This window comes from Crocuta crocuta, unplaced genomic scaffold (genome assembly GCF_008692635.1).
Source record: "Crocuta crocuta isolate KB4526 unplaced genomic scaffold, BGI_CrCroc_1.0 scaffold156, whole genome shotgun sequence".
In the NCBI taxonomy this organism is placed as follows: Eukaryota; Metazoa; Chordata; class Mammalia; order Carnivora; family Hyaenidae; genus Crocuta; species Crocuta crocuta.
This window is the reverse complement of record NW_027531308.1, coordinates 175,397-190,088: the sequence shown is the minus strand read 5'-3', so window position 1 is coordinate 190,088 and position 14,692 is coordinate 175,397.

The following is a 14,692-nucleotide window of genomic DNA, read 5'->3' as shown; positions in this document are numbered from 1 at the left end:
ACACATGTAATATATGAATTATATATATTGATATATAGTAAATGTGTAATATATTAAAATATATGAATTATATAAAATATATTTATATATACATGATTTCTATATAAATCTATAGATAGGTTTTCATATTAAATATATAAAATAAAGCATATGTTAAATAAATATAAAATATACATGAAAAATATATTAAAATTTTTATGTAATTTATTTTTATTTTATTTATATGTAATTTATGTTAACATATGTGTATAATTTATATATGTGTATATATATATTTACAACAATTTGGGACCTATCCAAACAATAATAAGCTAAATAAACAAGTTCTATATTACGTGAAATGGAAATAAGTGCAATAGCAATATAATAGGGAAGGTTAAGGTGAATTCAAAACTCCAGAGTTGTGGGGGAGTGGGTTGCACTTCTGAGTAGGGTAGTCAGGGTGTAGGTGAGTGAATTATCACTGGAAATGTCAGGAGCAAATGGCATCGCAGGCAGAGGGTATAGTCAGTGAAAATGCCTAAAGTGCTTAGTTGTATTCAAGAAACATCAAGAAGACCAGTCAGTGTAAAAAGAGGAGAATAGTAGAATATTTATTTACATTATTAAACTGAGGCCAAATTTTGTAGGACTCTGCAAACCATTGTAACAGGAAAGGGGATATCTACCATTGGAAGATTCTGAGCAGAGAGGTGACATAGTTATCACTTAAATTTAAAATTAACTTTATGTCTAGTTGGACTGCTAAGAATAGTCTACAGGAAGTGGTGCAATGGCCCGAGCAGTGGTAAATTAGTAGTAGTGTGTTGCAGAAATCAAGGGGAGAGGGGAATGGGTAGCAATGTAAATGGTAAGGTGTGAGATTTTGAAGGGCTAGCTAATACAGTTTGCCAGCTGATGGATATTGGATTTTAGAAAAGTGACTTAAAGTTTGTTTGTTTGCTTTTTAATCCAAGCAACTGGAAAGATGAAGGTGTAGTAATCTACTTTAACAAGTATCAGATCAATTTTGTGCACATATAAGTTATTTATTAAATATCCAAGAGGAAAGGAAAGTGGGTAGCTGGAGAAGCAAGTCTGATATATAGGGTAGAAATATGAGCAAGAGATTGATACACAGATGCTATTTAAAGGCATGGTACTACATGAGAAAACCTAGAGCATGAATATAGATAGAAAAGACATGAGCCCTGGTTTTCTTACACATCAAGAGGTCAGAGACTGAATAACAATTTATGGAGAGTAAAGAGAAGTCACCAGTGATAAAATAGAAAAACCAGGATTGTGTGGCACCTGATAAGCCAAGCGAAGAAAATGTCCCTGAAGATTGGAGTAGATAATGAATGGTTAAAAGATGAGGATTGAGACTTGATTGTTAGATTTTGATATGGAGGTCATGGAAAAACTGAAAGATAAGTTTTAGAGGAGGTCCTGGAGTCAAATTTGATTGGAACGCTGGGGTGCCAGGGTGACTTGGCTGGTTAAGTGGCTCAGTTGTTTAAGCACCCCACTCTTGATTTCGGGTCAGATCATGATCTCACAGTTCATGAGCACACTGCATTGGGCTGTGTGCTGACAGTGTGGAGCCTTCTTGGAATTCTCTCTCTCCTCCTCTCTCTGCCTCTCCCCTCCCCCAAACTTAATAAATAAACTTTTAAAAAACTTCCAAAAATTTTTTTTGAATGGACTGAATTTGAAAGAAAAATGGGAGAGGAATTGGAGAAGAGAGCAGAGGCAACTCTTTTGAGGAATTTTGCTGCAAAGGTGTTTAGAGACATGGATCATTAAAGGCAAGTTGGATCACGGGTTTTTAGAGGCACCTGGGTGTCTCAGTCTGTTAAGCAACTGCCTTTGGCTCAGGTCATGATCTTGGGGTATGTGGGTTTGAGCCCCACATTGGGCTCTGTGCTTACCTCTCCCTCCCCACACCCTGCTCGCACTCTGTCTCTCTCAAAAATAAATAAACATTAAAAATTAAAAAAAAATTTAGTAGATGGGACATCTAACATATGGGGAAAGCCAAGGGGAATGACACAATATAGAGGGAAGCATGAATAATATAGAAGTGGGGGGAGCTGCAGTGCTTTCTGAGTGCACAAGAAGGAAGGATTATAATGTGTGAGGTTTGGTGAGAGCCTTGCTTGGTGTAGAAGGAAGAGGAGGGAAACACTTTGTTTTCTGCTCTCTTAAACTAGAATTCTGTATCTATTTTCAAAAGTGACTGTTAATTTTCTTAGTGGTGGTCCTGTTCTTACCTGATACTTTGATTTTGTCCTACAAAATAAATGGGTAACATTGTACTTTTATTTGTTACTTTGTGTAAAAGAAGTATGCTGAAGAGAAGAACAAGAACAAATTTTGTGGTTCTGGATTCAAACATGAAACTAAATTTTATTAGTTATATAATCTGGTTTAATTAATAAATTGAAATCTTGCATGTAATAGACACTTTTCCAAAGAAGCCATCTAGAGGGTTAACAGGCTCACCATTACTCATCACAGGGAAATACAAATTAAAACCACAAAGAGTTACCACCTCACACTTGTCAGAATGCCTAAAATTAACAACACAAGAAGCAACAGTTATTGGGGAGGATGTGAAGAAAATGGAATGCTCACATACTATTGGTAGGAATGCAAACTGGTGCAGCGACTTTGGAAAAGAGTATGTAGTTTCCTAAGAAATAAAAATAGAACTATTTTCTTTGCAGTGCAGAAGCTTTTTATCTTGATGAGGCCCCCATTTTTGCTTTTAATTCCATTGCTTTGGAGATGTGTTGAGCAAGAAATTGCTGTGGCTGAGGTCAAAGAGCTTGTTGCCTACTTTCTCCTCTAGGGTTTTGATGGCTTCCTGTCTCACATTTAGGTCTTTCATGCATGCTGAGTTTATTTTTGTGCATGGTTAAGGAAGTGGTCTAGTTTCATCTTCAGCATGTTGCTGTCCAGTTTGCACAGCACCATTTGTTGAAGAGACTATCTTTTTCCCATTGGACACTCACTCCTGCTTTGTCAAAGATTAGTTGGCCATATATTTATGGGTCCAATTCTGGGTTCTCTATTTTATTCCATTGGTTTTTGTGCCAGTACGATACTGTCTTGATGATTATAGCTTTGTAGTAGAGGCTGGAGTCTGGGATTTTGATGTCTCCTGCTTTGGTTTTGTTCTTCAATATTATTTAGGCTATTCATGGTCTTTTGTGGTTCCATACAAATTTTAGGATTGTTTTGTCTAGCTTTGAGAAGAATGCTGGTGCAAGTTGATAGGGATTGCATTGAAAGTGTAGATTGCCTTGGGTAATATTGACATTTTAACAATATTTATTCTCCCAGTAGTTGAGCATGGAATGCTTTTTTTTTTTCCATTTCTTTGTGTCTTCTTCAATTCCCTTCATAAATTTTCTGTAGTTTCAGCATACAGACCCTTTGCATCTTTTGTTAGGTTTATTACTAGTTGTTTTATGGTTCTTGGTGCATTTGTAAATGGGATCAGTTTCTTGTTTTCTCTCTCTGTTGGTTCATTATTGGTGTATAAAAATGCTACCAATTACTCACCTTAATAAAAATGCCCAAGAAAGTCAGGATAGAAGGAACATTTAAATATCACAAAAGCTATATATGAAGAGCCCACAGCTAATATCATCCTCAATGGGAAAAATCAGAGAGCTTTCCCCCTGAGATCAGGAACACAACAGGGATGTCCACTATCACCACTGTTGTTTAACATAGTATTGGAAGTCCTAACATTAGCAATGAGACAGCAAAATGAAATAAAAGGCATCCAAATTGGCAAAGAAGTCAGACGTTCACTTTTCGCAGATGACATGATACTCTTTGTGGAAAACCCGAAAGACTTCATCAAAAGACTGCTAGAACTTGATCCATGAATTTGGCAAAGTTGCAGTTACTAAATGTTTTTTTTTAATGTTTATTTACTTGAGAAAGAGAGAGCACGTGTGTGTATGCACATGGGGGAGGAGCAGAGAGAATGGGAGAGAGACAATCCCAAGCAAGCTCTGCACGGTCAGCGTAGAGCCCAACATGGCTTGATATCACAACTGTGAGATCATGACCTGAGCCAAAATCAAAAGTCGGTGGCTTAACCGATTGACCCACTCAGGTACTCTGACTGTAAATATTAAATGTTATCAGCACACACAAAAAATAATGGTAGTTAGTGACATGATAGAGATGTTAATGAACCTTATTGTAGTAATATTTTATCATGCAAATGTTTATTAAATCATGCTGTATATATAAATCATGTTAAGCTTACACAGTATCAGATGCCAATAATGCCTCAGTAGAGCTGGAACAAAATTTAGAGTATCTATAGGTCTTTTGAGAAGAAATTCTAGCATGAATGCTGAATTATAGATTTAACACTGGTTAATGTGCAACAGGGCATAAATATCTGGGGTTGTCTGTTCTACTGGACAGAAATTATATGCATCTCTACGGGGCAAAAATCTGTGAGGAAAAAAGGGAACTTCACTATATGTCTATATCCTTTAATCAATACTTAATAGTGAGATGAATTAAATATAATTTTCTAGATAATCTTTGGATGACCTTTGCCATCCGGTAGTGTTGAAATAATAAACACCAAACTTCTTCCAAGTTTTGTACTTTTCTATGGCTATTGGCCTTTAAATTTTTCTTCCTTTATGAATTGTCAATTCATTCTATTTTTTGCTTTTTACTGTTTCTACTATATTTAATTTACTAGAGTAGAATACTATCTGTAATGATTAATTTATGCTGTATTATTTAAAATGTATTTTATTTTAATGTTTTTGTTTTAATATATTTTAAATTCAAGAAAATTATATTCAGGGCCTTATTTTGTTTTCGTTTAAAAAAATTTTTTTAATGTTTTATTTCTGAGAAGGAGAGAGAGAGAGAGACAGCGTGAGCAGGGGAGGGTCAGAGAGAGAGGGAGACACAGAATCCGAAACAGACTCCAGGCTCTGAGCTGGTGTCAGCACAGAGCCTGATGCGGGGCCTGATCTGACCAATCGTAAGATCATGACCTGAGCCGAAGTCATATGCTCAACTGACTGAGCCACCCAAGCTCCCCATAGGGCCTTATTTTGAAAGTAATAATCTTAATATACTTAATTGTGTACTAACAGTTTTTGGGTGGATTATATTTTTCAAATTTGCTGCACTCTGACAGTTCTTTTGGTTGGTTTTCTATTGTTTCTCCAGGAAGTGAAGTGTTGGTGCACACACCTCTCCTCCCCATCTCTATGCCTTTTGTCTTAATCTGTTTCTACCCCAAGGGTTCACATCTTTCTCCATTCTAAGTCTTTCATATTTACTCATGCTTGCTATTCTTAATTGTTGTTTGCACTTTCAAACACACAAAGAGAGTTAGCTGACAAAATGTGTCAAGATTTCTAAGTTCTACAACCTATTTTCATGAGAGTTTTGGAGTTTTTTTCCATTTAAAAAATATAAAGTACATTTTTTTCTTTTACTAGAGATTTCTCTGGGTTATATAAATAAAGTTAAAGAAGTATATAAGAAATAAAATAGTAGAACTTTATTTTTTTTCTACCTCCCTTATAATCCTATGGGACAGTTCCCTTGGACTGATGACCTCAGGCTGAGAATCCCAGAACTCTAATGCATCATTTGGTTATCACCTTGTGCTTTAGCTTAATTAGGTGCCTTTCTCAAAATAGCAGAGTTGTATTTAGCTTCTTGTCCTAGGTAGGGTGAGTGGAAGGATATGGGCAATGCTCAGGCACAGGAGAAAATTCAGTCTGTGGAACACCTTTGATTCCCGCACCCTGATCTTCTGAGATCTTTTGACAGATTAGGTAGGTAGTGGCGGTGGTGAAGAGGGGTGGAGGGGTTGGTGAACCATACTCTACAAGGAGACTCTCCTTCATAGGTTCCTATGCTTCCAGAGAGGAAGGATATAATAAAATGAACAGAAGCAGGAATTGTACAGGAGAGAAGGGTTGGGGCAACTGTATAGAGATAGGTACATGAAAGAAAGTGAAATCGATTTTTCCAGTTTTATTGAGAAACAATTGACATATATCACTATTTAGTGTAGAAGATGATGGATTGGTTTACCTATATTGTGAAATGACAAACACAATAGGTTTAGTTACTATCCATCATTTCATAGATTAAATAAAAAGAGAAAAAATTCTCCTTTGGATGAGAACTCTTAAGATTAACTTAACAATTTTCTTATATATCATAGATAGAACAGTGTTATCTATAGTCAGAATGTTGTAGTGATGTTGACTTTTAATGGGAATACAGCTTTGAGAATCAAGATATGGGAGAAAGGGTGAACTCTAGAGTTACCACAAGCTTACAATTACTGTGTCTGCTTTTAAGGTCTCTGATCTGTATTCTGTTTTATCCATATGTCAGCATATACATTGCCCAGTATGTGATTTGGTCAAACAATTTCACTGTGACCTCAGGCCTCCTAAGATCGATCGATCTTTCTTTTCTTTTCTTTCTTTCTTTCTTTCTTTCTTTCTTTCTTTCTTTCTTTCTTTCTTTCTTTCTTTCTTTCTTTCCTTTTCTTTTCTTTTCTTTCTTTTCTTTCTTTTCTTTCTTTCTTTCATCTTTTTCCCCCCAAGGGAATGTGTTTAATTTTTATTACATTTTTAATTTAAATCCAGATAGTTATAGCATTATATTAGACCAGGTGTGCAATAATGTGATTCAATAATTCTGTACATTGCTCAGTGCTCATCATTATAAATGTACTCTTAATCCCCTTTACCTGTTTTACCCATTCCCTCACCCACCTCCTCGCTGGTAACCACCAGTTCTCTATTGTTAAGAGTCAAAAGGATATATGCTCCCCTGTGTTTACTGCACCACTATTCACAATAGCCAGATTATGGAAGCAGTCTGAGTGTCCATTGATAGCTGAATGGATAAAGAAGGTGTGATAGATATATATACAATAGAATATTATTCAGCCATAAAAAGAATGAAACCTTGCCATTTGCAACAACATGGGTGCATCTAGAGAGTATAATACTAAGCAAAATAAGTTAGAGCAAGATAATTACCACATGATTTCACTCATGTAGAATTTAAGAAACAAAAATACTGAAAAATGGATCTCTGACTCTTTTGATACCTCACTCTCTTTATTGTGTCAAACAAATAAGCTGCTCTAAAATTCTGAGTATTCAGTTTCTGAATGTTTCTGAATGGTGTCAGAGAAAGATTTCCTCTAGTTTTTGTCTAAGTTTGAAATACCCAGCTTCAACAAGATTCTCACAGTTGCTTGGGAACTCTTTATCTCATAACTGTAGATTTCTGTCACTGCAAATTTTCTGCACATAGCATATTGCCTTATTTTCCCACTCCCCCCCATTCCCAAACCTCTTCCCCTAGATTATTGACATTATTTTTCATTTCCTGATTTTACATTCTCCACTTTGGCACCATCAGTTACCCTCATAAAATCTTGATTTTTCTGTTTTGATTTTATCTGCTCTCTCTAATGGCAGCAGTGAGATCTCAGTCCTAAATCTATGCCTTTTACTTAGTCTTCTCATTTTGATCACTCTTTAGCATATGAAAGTGAACCTTTCCTTAATTCTATGACATTCCTTTCTCCCTCATTTTTGTGTGTAGAAACAGGGCTTTTAAAAGGCAGATAGTATGTAAGAATAGTAGTAATAGTAATATAATAATGATGATGACAAATACCATGTCTTCTTTTTTGGCCATGCGTGTTTCCTCTATTAGCTTCTTAAAATTATGTTTATATGTTATCCTTAAAGCAAATATTTCTTTCTCATGACCACATTTTGGATGACTTCTAAATTTTTGTCTCTAGCTGGAATATTTCTTGTCTGTCAATAACTATGACTTTTTTATGAATAATGACCGCCTGACTTTGGAGAATTTTCCTAGCACCAAAACTTTGGTGAATTTTTCCCTTCCATTCTAATGAACCACCACCTTTCTCTCTTCCCTTTAACTTGTACACTAATATGTAGGTTTAAGTCTTGGCTCTGCCACTAGTAGCTATAAAACCTTGGTAAGTTAATTTATATATGTATTAAATGTTTATGTGGGTGGGATAAAATATTCTTCTGAGTAAAATGAAATTCTTTTCTTTCCAGATTTATTGAAATATAGCGACCTATAACAGTGTGCCGATTTAAGGTGTCCTTTTTTTGTTTTCATTTGTGGCTACAATTTACAGCAGGAATCATTGTTTTAGATCATGCACAAACATGCATCTTTACTTTGATGTGGTCAAAACAGCACTGGATTTGGAATCAGAAGACCTGGTTTTTTGTTTCAAACTAAGTAACTATGCTTTTAGGTAAGTTACTAACTTCTTGGAATTTGAGATTTTTCATCTATAATGAAAATAATTCTATCAGATATATCTACCCCTACAGAGAATTACAAGCATCAAATGTATGAAAGTACTTAGTAAATATGTGCCATGAAAATAATGTATGATTATTTTCATCATACGTTATTCCATCATTAAATCCATACAGATTCCATCATTAAATATGTTAGAAACTTTTAAAATGTTGTGGAAAAAAATCTATATTTTCATTTCTGACTTCAACGATGGCATGGAAGATGTCTACTAATTATGTTATGAAGGTTGGAATATAGAAACTGTGTAAATTTCCTGATATGTTGACTTCTACTGGAACTGTTCCATGCCTACCTACCCCCTGGGCCCTGCCTTTATTTTCATTTTAGGTGCTTCTTCTTGTTTTCTAAAATATCATAAAGTTAAACCTTAAACCATTATAAGACTTGAGATGCGACTTCCCTACTCCCAAGGAGAAATTTATAGCAAGAATACCAGGCATGCCTTTGGGAGTGTTTGGGAAATATGTTAATGCTTCGTTTTGAATTTGGAGACTTCCTTTATGCATGCTGGACTTAATGGAAAAATATGGCAGATGAGGAAAATAGAAACTGTGACAAATTATGGACTTGAGAAAATAGTTTTACTTCAGAGACATGTTATTAACTATATATTCAAGAAACGATTGCTACAATATATTTGAGGAGAAAAATATAAAACTGAAATGATTGAGGGGACATTCTGGGTAGGTCGCTCACTTGAGAGTCTGACTTCCAGTCAGGTCATGATCTCATGGTTCATGGGTTTGATCTCCACGTTGGGCTCTGTTTTGCCGGCTCTGAGCCCACTTTGGATCCTCCATCCCTTTCTCTATCTGCCCCTCCCTCACTTATGCTCTCTCTCTTCTCTCAAAAATAAATAAAACATTAAAAAAATTGAAACCATTGAAGAATTATGGTTAGTAGCAAAGGATTCGCTCTAAATATGGGACAGTTATTATCTCTTAGAACACTTTCCTTTCCCCTCTTACCTTATTAAACTCCTACTGTTTTTTCAAAACTCACAACACCTTTCTCCTCTGATTTCACAGATTCTTACGTGTCCTTGTTGGCAAACAGTAGACATCTGGAATGTGTCCTGTGATGATGTATGTTGTGATCTATCTTTAGTCTGGTGAATTACTGTTTTGCAATTAAAATTTAACTTTCCTGACTTGTAGGAATGAGAGAGAAAAGACAATTATGTAAAATGTAGTACTGGGGAAATTTTCATAGAGGAAAAGGGATTTTGATTTATCTTTAAGGGATGAGTAGGGTTTGGAAATGTTCTGTATCGAACTACCCTCTATATAAACACTAGTTAGAGGAGGCTATTGAGCACTTGATATGTGTGGCTAGTGTAACCAAGGAAATAGATTTTTAATTTCATTTAATAACCATATGGAACTAGTGGCTACTGTTTTGGACTGAGTAGATCTAGGTTTGGCATATCTCTTCTCACTTTATGATTTTTCTAGCGTATGGAGTCTGAAGCCATAGACTAGAAAACCTGGATTCTCTGTAGCTAGTTTGCTCCTCACTGGATTACTGTTTTCTCATCTGTAAATGATTAGCATGGACTAGGTAATCACTAATGAGGTTTGTGTTGATAATAATATTGAATGGCACCACAGAGTTTGCTTGGGATTCTCTCTCTTTCTCTGCCTCGCTCTCTGCACCTACCCCACTCTGCTATCTCTGTCTCTCTCAAAATAAATAAATAAACTTAAAAAAAATAGTACCAATGAATTCTGGCAAATGTAATCTTTACCTCTTCTTCTTTTTCTGTTTGTGTTGCCTTGCACCACCCTCCTGCCACTCCTGATTCTTGCTATACACATCTATGTTTTCATATTTGCTTCATTTTCTTGTTTATAGATCAGTAGTCCTGGAAGCCATGGTGTTAGGAATATTGCATGTGGAAGTGACAACTGCTGTAGGTGACCCCAGGCAAAACGTATTTGATAATGACCCTGAGAAGGAATTGCAGGGATATATAGTTTTTAATAATGTGAATATCCTTGATTAATTAATCATTTTAATGTAGAACTTTATTAACATTCTCATTTTAGTTTTTATTTTCTCTTATCTGGAAACATTCTAGCTGATAAGTCAATGGATGGAGCGAATCACTCTGTGGTGCCAGAGTTTGTGTTCGTGGGACTCATCGATTCCTGGGAAATTCAGCTTCTCCTCTTTGTGTTCTCCTCCACGTTTTATGTGGGAAGCATGATGGGCAACTCCCTCATTATGCTCACTGTAGCTTCTGACCCTCACTTACACTCTNTTTTCCCCCTGCTGAAAAAATACTATTCCCATTGCATTGACATGATTTGAGTCATTGCAAGCTCAATTTTAGTTTGGGAGGTGTTTTATATATGCCCGTATTATATTCTGTAGGTGAGAGGGATTTGCATCCATGGATTTAGAAATTTCAGTTCATATCCATTTTAACAAAGACGAACAAAGTCTCATTCTCAGAGATGTAGTACAAATAAGTCTGAGCCTTATATATCCTTCCACAAACTCCTTAACCAGTTTATCAATATTCGTGTTATCTTATAAATGGTTCTTATTTACCTCATAGTTAATTTCACTTGATAATTTATTTGCCTTTTGTTTTGATTTCAATTGCTCTTTTATCATTCATTTTTTTTTGAGCCCCTGTTGGACACTTTGAAAGCAGTTTACTAGCTTGCACTTAATGTTCAGTCACCTAAGATTTGTTTGGAAGTAGTCTTTCGAAAGTGGAAATTCCACTCAAGTTTCTCTTTTACTGATTAAATGATGTTCAGCAAGGCTAGCAGGGATTCCCAGACTCCTCACTGTGTTTGTGTGTTGTTTTATGAAAAATGCCTTCCCCACCCAATCTTTGTCTTCCTGCTTTTCTGTCAGGTCTATATGTATGATAAGACAGATTCCCCAACTGCATAGTATCTACATATTTTCTGTATCATTTAATTTTAAAGGCCATTCTTTTTACTCCGAAGAAATAACTGCTTCTAGTGGACATCTTGTCTGTGTTTGCTCAAACCAGCAACCTCCTTCTCCTGGTAAATGTAGCTTTCTTTTGTAGTAACCATGTGATATGATTAGAAGGTGACATGTAAATCCTATCTCTCTGACCACCACTGTTTGGTCAAAGGAGGGGCTTCTGAACCAAGTCATAATGTCACATCTCTTAGCCATAGTTGAAAGGTTCAGGTGTGAGCCTCTGACCAAGATGGGCCAAATCTGAGCTTTTCCTCAGGATGTTAGACTCCAGAACAGAGAGAAAACAAGCTCATCCGTTTTGGAGCTGTGACATGGAGAAACGGCTGGCAATCATTTCCTGCTGTCAAAAATCAAGTCTGGGATTCCGAAAGAAACATATGTGGGAGAAGACATAAGATTTAAAGATAGAAGCTTGGCAGTAGCCAATTTCTTGTTTCCAGCAGTCTTCAGCATTCAGCTTCATTCTTGCCCTCCAATTAATTTGGCGACCAGCGGAGCCAATCAATGGGCCAATACATTAACCTTCTTGCTTAAGATTGTTTAAGGTGTGGTTTTCTCATCTATAATCAAAAGGGTATTGATAAATACATTTCTCGTTCGAAGAGGAGTGTATTTTCCATTATTTCTTATGTAGAATCCTCCATGTTTTAGTATTTATCTAAGAAAATGCCATTTTTCTATTACAAAATTTTTTTTCTAATAAAAAAAATTTACTTTGAATTAGAGATGATGAAATAGAGATCACCCATAAAATCACCATATGGAGATAATTAGTGGTAACATTTTGGTATACTTATTTCTAGTGTTTTTCTCTGCCTAAATAAAAATATATATTTATAAAGGGGAGATTTAGTGGTCTCTACATTTTTATTCTGCCTTTTTGATGAATATTACATTCAGAGAAATTTTTTGCATTATCAAATATTTAGTACAAATAATTTTAAGTACATGCATAGTATTGCATTACATCACTCTCATGATTATCTTTGTGATATGTCTGTCATTGATAAGTCTGTAATTGATAAATTAGGTCATCTCTAATTTTTTACTCTATCTTGAAAATCTTACATATATGTTACCTGTATTTCAGGTTACTTCCTTTAGAGATTGATATATTTGGAATTAATAGGGGATAATCATCATTTAAATTCTTGATTCACATTGTAATTTCTCCCAAGAATTTTTGCTTGGTAAGAAGTATATCCACATTAGTACCTCTTTGAAAGGACTGACTATGACCATTTATTAAAAATATTTGCCAGTTTAGGAGACAAAAGAGGTATATCTTGGTGACTCAATTGGCTAACCCTCCGATTTCTGATTTTTGCTCAGGTCATGATGTCAGGTTCATGAGATTGAACTTGTCAGCACAGAGCCTGCTTGGGATTATTTCTCTCCTTCTCTCTATACCCTTCCCCTATTACGCGCACACACACACACTCTCTTGCTCTCAAAATTAATTAAAAAAATAATATACAAAAATAAAATCTTATTTTAATGTCCTTCTAATTTTATATGTTTGTAATTTTTCAAATGTGTTATTAACCTGACCTCTTGAATTACATGTGTCAGGAATCCCATCAAAACTAGCTTAAAGTAACTAAAAAGTGTTTATTTTTTGCAATAGGAAAAGGATCTAGAGATATTGTACAAAAGTGTACAATGTAAATACACTTAACATTACCGAATTATACAGTTTAAACTGCTCAAGATTGTAAGTTTTATGTTATGTGCATTACTTAAAACCACAGTTAATAGTAAATAAGTATTTCATAAAAAAGGAATATATTGACTTGGGTTATTGGGATGTTCAATAGTGACACCAGCTGTGTGAACTCCAGGGATTCACTGAATTTCACACTTTTAGATTTTGCTTTCTCTTTCACCCCCTTTCTTTTGCTCTTCTCTTCATTTCTTTCTGTCCTCCCTCTCTCTTGTAACTCTATAACTCTGTTTTTCTTTATACATTGGTCTCATTTTCTTGTTTGGCACATGGATTTCTTTATGTGTGGTGTTGGGAGAGAGGAGAGGCTACAAATAGCTCCAAGTTCAAATCATTCCAGCAGAGCAACCTGATGGAAAGGGGAAAAGTTTTCTTTCTTCATGGCCGTGTAAAACCCAACAAAAGGATCCTAACTGGCATGATTTTTGCTCCATGACAGGTCTCTCATGGGCCAGGTCTGGGTCACATGTCCTCTCAAGTGGGCAGGAGCCAAGGTAGTGTGGCTGAGAGCCACCAAAGTACTACAGAAAGTTGAGGAGGAGCATTTCCCAAATGGAGGAGATGGAGAACAACCATCTGTTTTAATGGAAAAAGTGATTTAGAGTGGGCAAAAAAATTGTCACTTTTTTTTTCTGAAGCAGAACCTTTACTGAGGTGTTTTTCCTCCCCATCCCCATAGATGGAATATTGTTTTGTCATATTGGTTTACCAGGCTCATGTATATGTTGAAGATACTCTTTTATTATCTTACTTATGTTCAAAATATCTCCCCCAATGTTTTGTTTTCTTTTTGATTACCTATCACATTCTGCAACGTTAAAATAGTGATTCTTGTGACTTCCAACTCCATGGAACTTGTAAATTGTGACTTTTTATTTTGTTCTTTATTGTGACTAAGTTCTTTGTTCTTTTCCATTTCAATACCCAATGAATACTCACAAATATGCATTTCTAAAATACTTTACCTTAAAATTATTTTTGGTGGATATAATAGGAGAGGATCTAAAGTTTTCAAATTTGCTTGCTAATTTTCTCTTCACTGTTTGGTGAGTAATCATTTCACTTCTAATCTGTAACCATTTTATACTACATTAATATATAATATATAGTCTTGGTCACTTCTGACATACAGAATAGTATGTAATATGTCTTCTGGAATCTCTCATATATCCTTTGACTGAACAGATACAAAATGGAACTTGTGATATTCACTGAACCTTGTATCTCCTTCCACTGTCATCTACCCAGTTATGAAACCAAGAAACACAAGAGGATTCCTAATTGTTTCCATCTCCCTTTCCCACCACTTCCCCTTTTCAATTTTTCATTCATGCAATAAGTATTAAGTGTCTATTGAGTGCCAGACATTACTGTAGGCTTTTTGGATATCAGTAAATTAAAAAATATATAAATAATATATATTGTATATTAATCTCTATTAAAGAGATTCAATATACAAAAATATACATACAGAATATATAAAATGTATAAATATATAATTTTTATGTATAAAATATATTAACTATATATTAAATAGATAAATATAAGTATATATTAAATGTATAGAAAATGAATGTAAAAATAGACAACATACATATTATA